The sequence below is a fragment of the Phalacrocorax carbo genome, chromosome 2 (genome assembly GCF_963921805.1).
Source record: "Phalacrocorax carbo chromosome 2, bPhaCar2.1, whole genome shotgun sequence".
In the NCBI taxonomy this organism is placed as follows: Eukaryota; Metazoa; Chordata; class Aves; order Suliformes; family Phalacrocoracidae; genus Phalacrocorax; species Phalacrocorax carbo.
The window spans coordinates 59,348,885-59,365,682 of NC_087514.1; positions in this window are offsets into that span (position 1 = coordinate 59,348,885).

Sequence of the window (16,798 nt, forward strand, 5' to 3'; positions counted from 1 at the left end):
GTACGTATCACACATAAGAAGTTCAGGTGTAAGTGTTGCTGTAACAACTCCTTGAATCTGACATATGATTTTTTATTATGTTTAATGCATGTTGAACATAAGAGAGGGGGGTTTGGTCAAGAAACACAATGAACTCATAGCAGTCATACAGAAATACAAGGTAATATGAGATGTTTTTAAAGTACTGTCCCACAAGGCAGTGGCCTGGACAGAAATCATCAAAGCCAAAGAATATCTGAAACCTGTATTCCTGTCATCAGACATAAAAGGCAATTTTCAAAAAAACATATCCACAGCAGAGACATTTTATATGTGATCTATTTCAATGCAGCAGTGTGTGAATGATACAGAGATGCACATTCTGTGGAGATGGAAGAAGTTGTTGATTTGTCACTAAAGCTGTATTTGTTTACACAGGCAAATGACAGTGAAGACTGTCTTATACTCAGCTGGCAAAGTAGGCCACATGGTAACCATACACTCTGCCCCTAGCCACCTTGCTACATTCCTTGACATGACCCATGTGCAAAAAAGGTAATACTTGGCTGTCCTTGTCTTTCTGTTTGCTTCAGACTGTCCATTTAGGAGTTACATTTCTTAAATTTTGCTTGGTACCTTAATTCTAAGTCTACAAAAAATGTGAGTTTAGTCCAAAGTGCAACAGAAAATGTATCATGGTTTTAGCTGGAATTGAGTTAACTTTCTTCACTGCAGCTGGCATAGTGCTGTGCTTTGGACTTAGTATGAAAACAACGTTGATATCACACAGATGTTTTAGTTGTTGCTGAGTAGTGGTTGTACTAGTCAAGGACGCTTTTAGCTTCCCATGCTCTGCTGGGTGCACAAGAAGCCGGGAGGGGAGGGGGCACAGCTAAGAGAGCGGATTCAAACTGGCCAAAGGGATATTCCATATCATGTAACGTCATGCCCAGTATGTTACCTAGGAGGGGCTGGCGGGGGGAGGGAGGCAGCAATTGCGGCTCGGGGAGGGGAAGTGCCAGTCGGCAGGTGGTGAGCAGTTGTATTGTTTATGTTTCTGAGTTTTCCTTTTTTCTCTTTTCCTTTTTATTATATTATCATTATTGTTATTATTATAATTATTATTTTATTCTAATTATTAAACTGTTCTTATCTCAACCCACAAGTTTTTTTTCTTTTTTTTTGCTCTTCTGATTCTCTCCCCCATCCCAGAGGGGTTGGGGGAGTGAGTGAGCGGCTGCGTGGTGTTTAGTTGCTGACTGAGGCTGAACCACGACAGTCCTTTTTGGCGCCCAATGTGGGGCATGAAGGGCTGAGATAATAACAGTTGCTTGTCACAGCATAGACTCTGTTCTCAATATTAGTTTATCCGATCTGCACCATGCTCTTGTATTTGCTGTGTCTGTTAAAGATTGGTGTTGGTTTTTGTGGTCTGCTGCGGTCTGCAGCAATTAGTGATGTTTTGCCTGGGAGAGTTGTTTTTAAATCATTGGCCTTGAGTTTCATTTGGTATTTGAAGTTTATATTGAAGCCATTACTGTACGTCTGGTACCACCTCATGGATACAATCAGCAATTGTACCTCCTCCTCTGAGAGTTTTTTAATGGAGGAAATACAGAACGGCACCTTAGCTACCATCTTCTATAAGGCCTCCTCTTTCATTACAACAACTTTTCAGTATCTTGAACATCCTTGGGTAGCTAAGATATATCTGTTGATATTGCTTTGGCAGACCATTTCAGCTCTGTCTAAGATTAATAAGCAATTTAAGAATATCATCCAGAGATCTTCCCCAAGGCTGGATAGCTATGGGTGGCAGGGTACGTGGGATATTATGGGCAAATGCCTAAGACGGTGGGCACCCCCAGTGTATTGGGACTTCAGTCCTGAACAAGTGCAGAATCCTGAAAAATTAGGAGAATATTTGGAGGAAGTATGCTGTCACCCTGGCAATCCCAGAGAGATTAAAATCATTGCAATGTACTGGGGCCTGGCCCATGCCTATCAAGCCCTATTTAACACTATTCAGTACCCCCAAGGGGAAGAGAAGGCCTCTGGATCTAAAAGGAGAGAAAAGCAAGAAGCACTGTGGCCACTCAAACCCCCATGACAGACACTGCAGCTACTCCAACCCCAGTGACAAACGTTGCAGCTGAATCAAAGGACCAACCTGTGCCAGTATCAGTTGCCCCTATACACAAGAAGAAATCCTGGAAGAGAAAGTCAACTCATTTAGAAAGGGATGATGAAGAAGCAGGGCCATCACAAGGACAGGAAGAGGAAGAGAAAGAACTCGTACAAGAAACAGAGACCACCTGATCCCTGCCCTTGAGCGAGTTGCGAGATATGCGAAAACATTTCAGCCGTCGTTCAGGTGAGCACATTGTCACCTGGCTGCTCCGATCCTGGGATAACGGGGCCAGCAGTCTGGAATTAGAGGGGAAGGAAGCCAAACAAATGGGATCCCCTAGAAAGGGGATAATGCAATAACAACAGCACTGGAAGTGGAATGATACCTTTCAGATCATTCAGTTCCTCTCCCTACAAACCCAGGTTACTTTTTATTTTTAATTACTTCATATTTGCATTCTCTATCTTGGATTTTAATAACTTGATAGCCTAAAACAAGTCCATAGCCAGGAACTTTGCCCTGATACCCAGCTTATTTATCCAAGTTCTTTCTCAGCTTGCAAGCTTCCTGTCCTCCTCTCAGTCAACAGTTAATTAATCACCACTGTTTCAAGAAGTTTTCAGTTCAGTTTGTGTTTCTATCCACAACATTTTGGCTTAATCTGCCACATAAAATTTCATGAAATAGTATCAAATGTTACAACAGATTGCTTCTGTGAGGTCTTTTTCCCAATATTATTATTGTCTTTGTGGTGGGGTGACCTTGGCTGGATGCCAGGTGCCTACCAAGCTACTATCACTGTCCTCTTCAGCAGGACAGGGTGGGGAGAAAATAAGATGGAAAAAACTCATGGGTCAAGATAAAGGCAGTTTAATAAAGCAAAAGCAAAGGCCGTGTGTGGAAGCAAAGGAAAACAAAAGTTTTATTCTCCACTTCCCATCAGCAGGTGATCACAGAATCAGAGAACCACAGAATCCAGGTTGGAAGGGACCTCAGGGATTATCTAGTCCAACCTTTCTAGGAAGAGCACAGTCTACACAAGATGGCCCAGCACCCTGTCCAGCCGAATCTTAAAAGTGTCCAATGTGGTGGAGTCAACCACCTCCCTGGAGAGATTATTCCAATGGTTGACTGTCCTCACTGTGAAAAATTTTCCTCTCATGTCCAGTCAGAATCTGCCCAAGAGCAACTTGTGTCCAGCCACTTTCTCAGAAGTAGGGCTTCTGCACGCATAGTGGTTGTTCTGGAAGACAAACATTGTAATAATGAATGCCCCCCTCTCCTCCTCCTATCTCTTAGCTTTTATTGCTGAGCAGACCTCATATGGTGTGGAATATCCCTTTGGTCAGTTGGGGTCAACTGTCCTGGCTCTGTCCTCTCCCAAGATCTTGCCCATCCCCAGCATACTGGTGAGGGAGGAATGTTGGCGAGACGGCCTTGATGCTGCCCAAGCACTGCTCAGCAATAATGAAAACACTGGTGTGTTATCAACACCTTTCCAGCTACAAGTACAAAGCACAGTGTGATGAGAATTGCTATGGGGAAAGTTAACCCCACCTCAGCCAGACCCAATACAGTCTTACATCAGCATATACATATGTGTGTGTATAAAATTATACTTCTCTGACAACGTACTTTATAAACTAATAGTACTTGGTTTTTTCATGTTATAGTAATAAAAAGGCTGAAAGGAACAACCAGAACTTTGCAGGTGAGGATCTAAATATCTGTTACATTTTTAGAAAGGGTAAGCAATATTTGGGAAGCACAAAGATGAACAAGAATTCCTGGTGTTTAAGAGCTCAATCTGTTATCAACAAGAAGGCTTTAATCTAACCATCCCTTCATTTGTCTCATGTGATCGTGTGCCAGCAGTCAGCTTAACCTAATGGTAGGTAAAAAGCCTATCTGCATTAGGGCATCCAGAAAGGTATTACCAGGAACATTTGGGATGGTTTGTGAGCTATTATTTACACAGAAGAAGCTAGATAATTTTTGCTGGTCACTGTGCACCACTGAAAAAAGCCTGGCTCCATCCTGCTTCCACCCTCCCTTCAGGTATTTATATACATTGATACAGTGCCCCTGAGCCTTCACTTCTCCAGGTTCTCAGCCTTTCCAGTCTTCCTTCATCATCTCTATCTTTAATTTTACCTAAATCTAACAAGCAATGATAACTTTACATTTCTGTAAAATTCTGTTACATGTAAGGTGCAGCTGGATACAACCCTCTTAGACTAGACTTTTCTTAAACCAAGTGGTCATAGTAATTTGGCTTTAGCAGTTGTCAGGGCCCTGAGGGCACTAGCAGGCCTGACTGCCCCTGACCAGACCCACCTGGTGTCCCCCCTGACCCCTGTCCACAGGCCCAAGGGGTCTCACTTAAGCTTAGAATAGGGTACCTGAACCTGGTCTGAGGAATACTGTAGATAGGCTGGTGCGTAGCCCTGTCTTTGGCCCTTTCCCCCACATTGTAGCCTTGCCTTCAGCCTGCCTCTGGTCCCCATCTTCTTTTGCTGCTGACCGGAGCCCCTCGTTGGTCCCTGGACCTGGTTCACTGCTTGCTATGCCTGGGTCTGTCATTGGACTCCGATAATAACACCCAGCTCTGACTGTTGCGTTCAGACCTGGTGGGATGTCATCTCACTGGTGGGGGCATGGCCCACCAGGGGGACAACTGGGGTTGCCCTGAGATTCCTGCTCACCCACTTTTGGAGAGAAGCCCCCCTCCTGCTCCTGCCTTTAACTTTACTTCTTCTATTATTTTCTCTGTAAAATCTAATAGTTTGTAGTTACTGCTGCCCTTGCAGATTAGTTACCCATGGTCCATGTGGCCCTTTGAACAATTGATGTGTTCAAACAGGTTTATTGGATATGTTCCCACAAAAAACTGGGGCACCAGCTGAACAGTTATTTTCATAATTGTGAACAGTCTTTAGTTAGAAGTCACTGATGTTAGTTTGTTGTCATCCTGAATACTTTGATCTAGAAGGTTTGGAGGGGATAAAAAAAAACAAACAAAAGAAACAACCCAAAATCATATATAGAAATATCACCCCAGCACCTCTTGAAGTTGATTTTTAGGTGTCATTTTCCTGCTATACAAGGCCATTTTCCTTCAATGTACAATATCCAAAGTATAACAGTTTATCATTCCCAGCCATGAGAACTAAGGGATGTGTGATTGGATAGAAAATTGATTCCAGTCCTAACAAAAGGCACATGCATACAACTTCAGAATGACATATACTAGATTTATATATATAAAGCTTCGTAGAAATATGACATCTGCATAAAACTTCAAGCTTTTCAACATCTTATAACCTCCCAGTCTTCGAGTTGAGCTTAGAGAAGACATAAGTCAAAGTCAAGGCCAAATAATGTGTGCATTAAGCAAAAATGATTCATGAGACACAAAGAATTATTTGATTGACTTCCAGGAACAACATATAAATACCTAAAAGTATACATAGCATTTAATTTTTCTATAATGATTTTACCAAGTCATGGTATCATTTATGTCCTCTTGACCCATATCTTATCATGGCTAAAAAAGGAGATTGGGGAATTAGTAGCAAGGTGGATAGTCTGAAGGAGAAGCCACTGATGATGATAGTCCAATGATAGGTACAATTTGTGCCAGGCACTGTGCATTCATGTGACCGGTCTGAAGCTTCAAGTCTCCTTGGAAGCAAAAAGATTTGAAGAATGACAGGTGATGACTGTCAGTTGAAGGAGTGGATAATAGACCTTGAAAACAAAAATAAAAAATCTAAACTGCATTCGATACCTCACTGAGAATGTAAATTCATTTTTGAAGACAAATATGCCTGTCAATTCAATGGTTTCTTCTCTTTCTCCTTGTTATAAACTTTGATTTCCAGCTCAGATTTACTAGACACATTTAAAATTTATTCCTGTGATGCTATTTTTACAAGTTCCTTTATAGACTTGAACTGCAATTTTAATAGGCTCTAAAAATGAATCCTTTTATTTTTGGTACACAGAACACTGTGTACTAAATGCAATGAAATAGAAGTTGCACTAAATACACGAACTTCCACACTTTTACTCTGCATTTAAGAATAGAAGCTTGTAGTTCATATTTTTCTATAAAAATTGGAATGTAAAGCTTTTCTTTAAGTAAATGTTTGATTATTTTCCTGTCCTTCACATAAATAGAAATGAAATTTGAGAAGCTGTTTGTAACAGTAACATATATCACACTATGGATGTTTTGAATTATAACCCTCATGGATAAAGTGCAGGTTTTACCTAGAATGCAGCAGAAATTTACAAGGTGATGCCAGAGAGATGATAGTAATAACAAAAATAATAGAAAACTCTAAATAACAGAACTATTTTTTTTTTTTAGAAAATCATGGTTAGTTAGTACAGAGATACTTGTGCTTTTTGAATCATTTAATTTGGACAAGACCTCTTCCCAAATTCACTATTTCTGAAGAAAAGAAAAGGAGCAATTAAAAGTGTCATAATTAAATTATTCTGTGTGTATTATTAATGCAAATAATAATTAATAACATAAAGAACGTAATAATAATGCGATTAAATTAGTATTACAGTAATTCCTTAATTTTGGGGGTAGTTTACTTGGGTTGCTGATTAATTGTGTCATTAATACAACACATTCTGGAGTAGTTGCCATGCACAGCTAGAGCTGTCAGCCCAGAGCATTACAAGCACTGCTGTTCTGCTTCCAGGTTAAGGAAGCTGATTTATTTAGCTTGGAATGGAGCTAATAAAACCCTGCATATCCAAGCTGGCCACATGCAATGGTATTTTGTGCATTTTTTCACTGCATTCCTTTGAGGTCAAAGTTCTAGCAGGGTCTTATGTTTCATGGCAGCTGCAGGTGTTATGCATTATTGCCTCCTGTTTGGGACTGCCACATTCTAGAAGCAGATCACTGGATGCAAAGATGTTAATGTAGATCTGGTGAAGGCTCAGTCACCCTATCTCAACATTTAGTGTACCCATCTTTAGGCCATCCTTTAACATGCAAATGCTTTCTCCTCTCTCCCCTTTACACTGTCCTAGATAACAATAACAATAGAAATATTCTTCCAAGTCTTATGTTTTATGTTGCATTTTGAATTAGTGCACACTAGACTTTCTTTGAGGAAGTAAAGCAGAGGTGATTTTCTCAATTCAGATATGGTCATTACTCCACAAAAATCTTTTGAATATTACAATTTTTAAGCATTTTTTAAAAAGACTTTCTCATTCTCAAATTTTACAGTTATTAGGTGTAGGAGGTACCACCAAATTACTGCAGTTGAACTCCAGTATGTCATCAGTTATCAGGTAGCACAAAGATTCTCCCTAACAAATCCAAATATTGTAGATTCACAAGAGTATTTTAGTTCTCTAGTTTGGATCTACCTCAAATAATTCTAATAGTGAGTGTCCACTTTTCTCTGAAATTAAAACTGTAGATTAATGGCCCTACATCTAATATAATGCTTTCAAACACACAAAGAAGATTAACAAGTATCCAAGAGAGACATTAGATTACTTCTACAGTCTAGAGACTGTAGTGCAGGTAATAAACAGCTTGGACTACATAATGGAAGTTGCAAAAATTCAAAGCAGCCCAATCCTATTGATCTTATGACAGCATTAGCTGGCTATTTCTAAATGCAAAAAGTGTTAAATCTAAGTTAACGTGGCTTCTGCATTAATTCAATTCTTTCTTGCTTCAGCAAAAAAATATTTGTACTGTACAAATCCTGCTGTTGCAAAGCAATTCCTTAGATATAAACAGCTTGACTACTCTTAATGTTCTCTATACCGTTGAAGATCTCAGAAAAGCTGCAGAGATATATCACAGCAATCATTAGCAATCAAGTGTTTCCAATTACGAAGTCACACCTACTTGTCAAGCAGTTGATACAAATGAAGCAAAACTAAGAGTTTGTATTTAGCAAGGAGTTTTCTAAGAAAAATGAAGATCGTTCTTCCAGAATATTTTATTTAAAATGCAGATACATCATCAGAGGAAATTCTACTACATGTGTTTAGTCATGTTGCCTTAGCAAGCCAGATAACTGGAGCCATGGTGTGATCTGGAAGTTGAGAGGAGGGTTACAATTACTAGAAGTGCTTAATCCAAAGGGATAGTAACTACTCATCTCTTTGGCTTTCCTGAAGTAGGCCATATATAGCTATTGCATTAGCAAATTCTTATCAGGTACACTAGTGCCTACAGCTAGAAAGATCTCTGACAGAGAAAAAAAATAGAGATTTGGGCAATGTACAATGAAATAATTGCAATAAACTAAAAGGGTTTTCTTTGGAAGAATGCCTGAAGGCTTCTAAGCACTTCTGCATAAAACCGAGTTCCAATTTTATGTGATGCTTTACGTAAAACAAAACTGATGTCATGTAGAAATTCAAGAGATAATAATGATCTAAATCACAATCTTTTTCTGGGTAAAAAGAAATGCATCAAACATGGAGCTAAGAATTTATTTTTAGTTACAATAATGTTTTCACAGTCTAATAATCCAAATTAATATAGAAAAGAGTAATTAATAACATAGTTAAAATTGCTGCACAGACAATTTCTATTCCACCCTTTTCTCTGTTGTGATGTTCACCTTTCCAATGCCCTCCTGAATCCTTAAGTCAACAGCTGAACCTTTCTCAGCTGCCACAGGGGTGGTAGTGATAATATGACATCAGCAACCTGAGGACTTTGCATGAAGGGATATAATGTTGATGGTGGGAGTTTCTTTCCTTTCAGGCTCAGATTTGTTTCTACAAGCTTTCTCACAAGAGACAGCTTCCTTTCCATTGATTCCCAACTATTCTTGACAGAAAGAGTTATTGTTTGTCATGCACTGACTCCCTAGGCCTGTCGGACTGTTGCTACAAAGGGTACTCAGAGAGGCTAAGGTAACGTGCTTGGAGTGAATTCACCAGGCAATTGTTGCAACAAGGTAAATCCACCTGAGGCTGTACCAGCCTGGATGAGACCTGAGTCCTTGCACTGACCAGTCAATGCAAAACTTGTGACCTTCTACTGGGTATGGCAGAAAATCATATTTACTGGGCTACAGCTGTCACCAAGGCGAACAGAAACATACCACTGATGTTCTGATGGGATCTGGCTCAGCTTATGCATCCCATCAAGTAAAATGGAAAGGAAACAAAATTGTTGCTGTGTTTCCTGAATATATCTTCAAAATTATTAGACTAGAGGCAGTTCAGAGGAAAAATTTCAACTCTTTGTTTTTTACATTCAGTGTAGTTAGCATTATTAAGAAAAGGGACTCCTTTCAGTGGTTGGAGTGTGAAACTGGAAGTATTGAATCATGGTGAAAGAAAATAAAACTCTCTTCTTTCTTGCTAGATTGGAGACTTGAAATTGCACAAATTGGCTAATGTATTCAGAGGCAGAATTGGGAAAGTGGACATAGTAAAAACAAGCCAACTTTCTGAATCATAATCTATTTTATATTTATTTATTTAGAGCTTGTTTCTAAATAGAGCTGTTTTCTTATTCACCCAGATTTTTGAGTGCTGAGTAAACTAAATGTATGAAAGCTCCTTTTAAGACTGACCTCCCTCAAATGTGGAATCAGAAATGTTCCTTATTAACTTGCAGTGTCTGTTTGATGCCAGCATATGGTTTTGTTGTTATCTCTTTGAATTAAACAATGCTAATTTCCATATATCTCCATCATGCTGTTTTCCTTTTACTTACTTAGTTTACTTCTTTGTTTCCAAATCTTGTTTGAGACCATTGAGAATGGGAAGAGAGTTATAAAATAAATATGTTTGAGATGAATAGCTACATCTTTCATAAATCTGTTTTTTAATTACAAATGAGCCCAACATAGTAATGCATTTTACTTTAATTACGATTTTGATGACCTTCTTAGAGCTGAAAGCCATTTCTCTTTATTTAATGACATGCATGTGTGTGTTTGGGGAGTTCTGTTGCTAAGTGATTTCCAGCAAAGCTAGTGAAGCAAACTAATGAAGTGTCAGATAATATTTTGTAGTGTTTTTATGGAATGGCATTATTGGACCAAGAAGAGACCTGTCTTGCATTTGTAAAATTTTCAGAGTCTGAAGGTTTGAGAGAGCATATCAGACCCAAATTTGAAAAGAATCCACTGTATCCGTGTTTTACCATATCCAACTTGTAGATTTGGCCATATAATACAACAATAGGCTAGTGACAGATAAGTGCAGTGCGGATTTGTCCCATTAATTTACAGTGGTGCAAAGTATGTTTGAATCTTATACTTCCCTGTTTCTTTTCTCCTTTCCTTTCCTGTTTCCTTTCTCTTTCTCTTGCTTTCTCATTGTTTCCTTTTAAATAAGCATCACCGTTACTCATTCCTACAGCTTTGTAGAAGAAGCTGAAGTGCACTGTGTCTGACATATAGAGTGTATAAATTCAGTCTGTAGATACAAAACTTGTCAACTTCAGAGTGAATCTGCAGCAGGTGGAAGTGACACAAGACTGACTTCAATACAGCTCTGTCACAATGATGATGGAACCTGGGTTAGCTCCACACAGAGTTTAAAACCACTTTTTATAACAGAATTGCTCATAAGTAAGCTCTTTCACAAGGGTAAACCAAAAGAATGCGTTCTTAATATGGACATACTTAAGCAATTCTAGAAGACAACTGGTGTAGGATTCTTATACTGCTTCTTTGTTTTGGAGAGGAAGAGAAGCCATATAAAGCTCAGAAGCAAGGATTTTAAGCCATCAGTTGGGAAGCTGAAAATAGATTAATAAGTTATAGAGCATTTAGGTATACCATAATGAAGAGGTAAATGATATATCCTTTAGTACCACAGGATATATGACCTTAAAAGGTGGGTTTTTTTAAGCTCATTCTTTAAAATCCCTGCTAACATACGGACAGTACATGAAGGAAAAGGAAGAATTTTCAAGGATAATGATGTACAGAATCTATCCTCTACCTCATTACATTAGCTTAAATTTGATTAATGTCTTTCTTAAAGAAATGAAGCACTTTTTTTTTTAAGAAAGTGAAAACAAAAGTATTGTATAAAGCACAGACTTTAAACTGAATTGATGAAGACTATGAGAAATTCAGGGGAAGTTATATATTGGACATCTCCTAATTTAGAAAACATGCGTTTCACAATAGTTTTTCTTTTTCACGCAGATTTTCCTCTATATCTTCTTGCTTTCACTTAATAAACTACCTCCCCCCCCTTGATCCTACCAGACCAAAACCATGTTTGTGTAATACATTATTAGAGTGGTGTCAGACTCATGATATAGTATGCCTGGGGTTTTGCAGTAGCATTATTTTACTTGGTGTTCCTTAAAAAATACTCAAGGGATTCTAAGGCAATATTAGATCCTTTCACAACACATTGCATAAGCTGTTTAGTTGTATGCCATTAAGTTACTAAACAAAATCAAAGGTGGTGGTGTTTCCTATGTTCTACTTCAGAGTTACTTTTTGTAGGCAGGCTTTTTTCTCCCCAGAGAAAAGGCGTAATATTATAGAAATGCTATATATTTATTTTACTAAATTTGCCAGTGGGGGAGTCACACAGATGGTGGTTAAAGAGAATAACCTGACATTTCACTGTGGGAACATGTACCAACCCTGAAACACTCTCAGTTCCTCATGTACCCACAGCTTACACTGTACTCCTATTGCAACCTGCTCAAAGGGCAAGGCACACCATTCTAATTAGTTAAATGAATTGAGTCTTGTCTCTCTTCTCAGGTTTGAAAGCAAAATACCTCTCATGTTTCTTTGTGACAGAAGAGGGTTGTTCCTAGCTAGAGAGGAAAATTGTGCAAGAAAAGGGCATGTATTTCAATTGCAAGGACTAAATGGTAAATAAAACTGATCTCACAACACCAGTATACAGCATGATATGTGAGTACTGTATGTCCTGTTAGAAGACAGAGCTGTGAAAGGGTTGACTTTTTGCCTCATCCTGTATGCTGCAGTCTGGGCCAGGTAGAGCTGTCCCAAAGGAAAGTCCCTTCCCAGAAACAACTGAAATGTTTAAGCAGAAAACTGGTTTCTGCCAACTTTATTCTGCCCTATAAAGAGAATGAGAAAGGCAGCAAGCTGGAGACTGTAATACAAATAAACTGAAGAACTTCAACAAAGAGCAGGGGGAAGGTGTGTAGGAGGCTCTCAGAAGTGAAAAGATTAATTTTTCCCAAGAGAAAATGGGTAACTTCTGGAGTAGGAGGGAAGCCCAGAGGCAATATGCAAACAAGCTCAGAATGCTAAGACTTGCTGAACCAAGCGGAAGAGTGAAGGGATGGACCCACCCTGTGACAATATGTTGTGTGGATTTTATTCTGAGCCCTCTTGTTTTAGTGTTACACACTAGTGACTCACGTTTTCAGTCTCAGAAGTTTGTTTTGTGCTAGTTGGTGTTCCAGCACAAGAACTTTGGAAATCAAAGGCCTTTTGGTGTCATGTCATGCTCACTTTTAGGAAAATCTCAGTACCATGGCTTACTAGGGAAGTTCCACGTTTGGAAGATATTACTGAAATTCATGGTTTTCGTATACTCAGTTTGCAATGAAGGTATGAAACCCATACTGGTGCAAAACAGTCAGTGTGAATGCAGTCCTCACCCCTGTGTCAGTCAAGGGTGGACCAAGGAAAAGGAGTGCTATATTTCCTGTCAACAAGATGTTTCTGTGAATAGTAGGAGATGTTAGTGTTGCTTTCATATCCTACATAGGCAGTTTTCATCTGTCTGCTGATACTGCTATTAGTACTGGCAGTCAATACAAGCTGTGATTTTTGGATTTGTGATTCCTGTTCTTGTCTCCTGGGAACTGAGCAGAATCAACCTAATTACTTAGTATTTGTAACAATAGTTGGATGATTTCCACAATTGCATTTTGACTGGAGCAGACTGGCATAACTGTGTCAGTTAACCTTTCCTCCTCTACCCGCACTGAAAGTTTAACAACCATCATATTGCCTCCAGCTAACTTCATAAAGAAGTTATAATTACAGGATTGTAGTATTAGGCATGATGGCCTGGAACAAAATTTATTAAAGCACTGAAGATGTCTATCATCTGATTTGTTCTGCAACAATATATTCTGTTCTGTAATAACAAAAAAAAAAAGAAGCAAGGTGGACTTTGTATTGTCTGAGTGTAACGGATTTATCAATTCTCTACCGTCAGGTCAGCTGAACACTTACTGATTATATGAGGATCATTACACCCACATATAATGAAAAAAATTCAGAGAGTTAAAGATAGGAAATAATGTGGCATATTAGAGTTAACCCATTTTTTTGAAGGAGAGATAACTAGGTGACTGGTACTTTGTTGTGTTCCTCCCTTCTCTTTTCCTGACCTTCACACCTTCTTCCCTAAAAGTCAGACTTAGAGTAATACCTGTTCTGTAATTTATTTATAGTAATCAAGACACATAATCCAGTGAAAGATTGCGTATTACTGTATTCTTCCCTAGTGGTATTGGTGTATGTATGATCTTTGTAGAGGATTGCTACAAAACAATATTGAGGAGTAGGTAAGCATATAAAAGGCTGAGTTGTATTTTAACTCTTTTGTCTAATTCAGGAGTGTTACACATCTGGATCAGATCCTCCAGTCTCTCTCTTTCCCTGCAACAATCCCCACACTTCAAAGAAAGCTTGAAGTCCAGTAGGAGACACTCAGATGTTTCATCTCAGTTTACTTTCCTTGCCTTCCCCTCCTTAGTGAGGTATGCCACATTATATTTCAAATTCAATTTCTTTTTTAGCTGAGCCTTTTAAGAAATTACTTTTATTAAGTGAAACTGCAAAACATATTTCTGCATTTTTAGCACTAAAGGAACTGTTTACCTGTGTAGTTTGGGGTTTTTTTGGGAAGTTCTGTACTCAGAAATAAAATCACGTCATCTGAGTACAAAACAAATATTTTCTACATAATGGACAATGTGGAAATTGTTATTGTTGCGTCATTAACAAACATCTTGTTTAGACATCGAAAGTGCTTTCTGTGAAAAGTGAGCTCTTGTTTTCATTACATTTATTAATCTGAAATATTTGTATTTAAAAATACATAAATAGGAGCCAAAGGGGAGGTTTAGAACTGTATGTTTTGAGACATTCATTTAAGCATTGTTAATAGAAGTGTTATCTAAATCTTGTAGAAGTAATGAAAATTTCTCCAGGTGTTAAACTGCAGAGTTTTCTGTCACTTTGATATAAGGGTTAGATGACAAAGTGGATTGCCTTGTCCATCAAAGTGTGGCTGACGAAAATTCCACTGACTACTGAGGTAACAGTGACAAATACACAGGAAAGCTCATATAGAATTTACCAAATTTAAAGAAACTAGATGCTTACAACCCACCCACCCCCCCAGGAAAAAAAGTTAGTGCAACGCGATGTTAAGTTTGCATAAATCCGTTTAGCACAGGAATCATTTTAGAACTGGATAACAATGGTGACTGCTAAATGAAAGAATCATGGCTTTATCTAAAAGGAGGCATTTAAATTTACTTGATTTGATTTCTTTATCATTGGCTGAACTAAGAAGTATATAACCATATGACTTTCACAGAGAGTCTAAAACAAAGGTGGAAAAAAAATTGTTTAAAAATGTACTTGCCTTCAGCTTTGTTCTATAAAGCTAGTCATTATCTTGAGTTTTAAACTGAGCTATGAGGAAAAGAAAAAAGGTAGCATGTACAGTTTTATTTAGTAGAATGATTTTCTTAAAGGCAACACATTATTTGGCTTGAATTATTGGGTGTCACTGTGGCCAGATGGAAAACTCAATTTACATTTTATTTTAACTGCTTTATCAACTATTCCATTGACAAAGAGAGGTGTTACTTTGGTGAGTGAGAAAAATGTTATTTTCTGCTTATAGTTGCATTAAAATGTTACAGTATGTTAGAAGTTTTCACTCAAAGCCTTTTCATCACTATTGCTGTTTCCCAGACTCCTCCATTTTCAGCTGTTCCTAGAAGTGAGAGCTCTAGTCGGTGTTACTATGGCTGATATTTGGCTGACATTTCCTCCACCCTTCTCCATATATTGATGAATGCATAGTATATTAAAAGGGCTGCATATGTTAAGGACTTTGTCAACCCACTGCAGGGTCTTAATTGGTTTGTTGAGGCAGTAGCGATATTTCCTCAATTTCCTTCAGGGAAAGTGTCAGCTTTAGGAGAACAAGAATTTAATCCCTGACTTCCTAAATCTCTCACCCTTGCTATATCATATGCTTTTTTTCAAGAGAACAAGTCAAACACACAAAGCCTGAGTGAACCTTCAGAGCTAAACAGGAGCTTGTGCTTTACTGCTTGACAAACGAAAAGACAGGATAACAGTAGCTAAATTATGTTTTGACCCACCTGACCTTCCTCACTGCTTGGACAGAGTGCATATACGTTTCTGTTCTGCCTTGCTTACATTTCTCTAAAGGCAAACCCCCATGTATTCACTGGCCACAAACAGTATCTAACATCTTCCATGGGGTCATGCTTGTCTCACAAATTTGGGACTATAGAATCACGGCATCAACCATTCTTCCGACAAATATGGACATCCATAGAAAGTATTCATGTCCCACCATGAAAAAAAGCAATTTTACATATGCTCCCTGTTTTCTGAGCATGTTTTGCTGGTTGCAGCTTCTGGGACATCTACATTTTGAGATCTCTTTGCTTTTTGCACAAGTATCCCCCAGAATGTCTTTCCTCTGGAACCTTATAAAGAAGTATGCATGGGGCCTGAAATGCTGCAGACAGCATCAGTGGATTTAGAGGGTTTTATTTTGTAATGAGAAAAAGAAAGGAATGAGATTTAGAAGGCATGAGAGGTGGAAAAGCAGCTACTCTTTTCAATGGTATATCACATGCTGGTATTGAAACCTTTAGCACTTCTCTGTTTCTGGCAAGAGGGCTTGTATAAGTTCAGTGACATGGTAGCTCTTTGTACTCCTTCCCTTAAATTCTAGGAAAATAAAAAAAAAAGGATGCTGGTTAAAATTAGAAGAAATTTTATTGACAGCAGCTTCATTTTCTTACAGTAGAAAATAAGTAAGAGTACATTGTCATGAAATATTAGAACAACAGTAGTTGTACTGGAGACATGTTTGCATATCATGACATGCCTGTTTGATTTCCTTTGTTATTTTATTCATGATGTTCTTCAATCACCCTGATTTATTAATTTCATGTGAAATGTATATTTTAGCTTGAGCAAATGAGAGTGCATTTGAAAGCCACTTTTCAAAAAAGTCTCCTCTCTGCCTGATGGATATTGATAATCTTGGCATGGTTAAAGCAGAAATTTTGCAAGCAGCAGAAACAAGGTTATTTATTTATTTATTTATCTTTTCTGGGTTGGTAATAACACTGGGTGTCTTGAGGAACATATCAAATGTAAAGAATGTTTCTGTGAAAAAGGACCTTTCCAGGGAAAACCAGGGGTTAAAAGAACTACTGTTCTGAATTGCAGCCCCATAGGGCTAAAAGTACATCTGATGGCAGTAAAAGAAATGCCATGGAGAAGGGAAAAAGACATTAGAAAGAATGTTTTGCATTACTTACAATTCATTCTATTTTTCCCTTAGGCAAACAAACCATTATCTTTGGTGATGGCAGTCTTTAACATTACATGAAAATTTCTTATTTTACTCTAAACCCAAGAATAA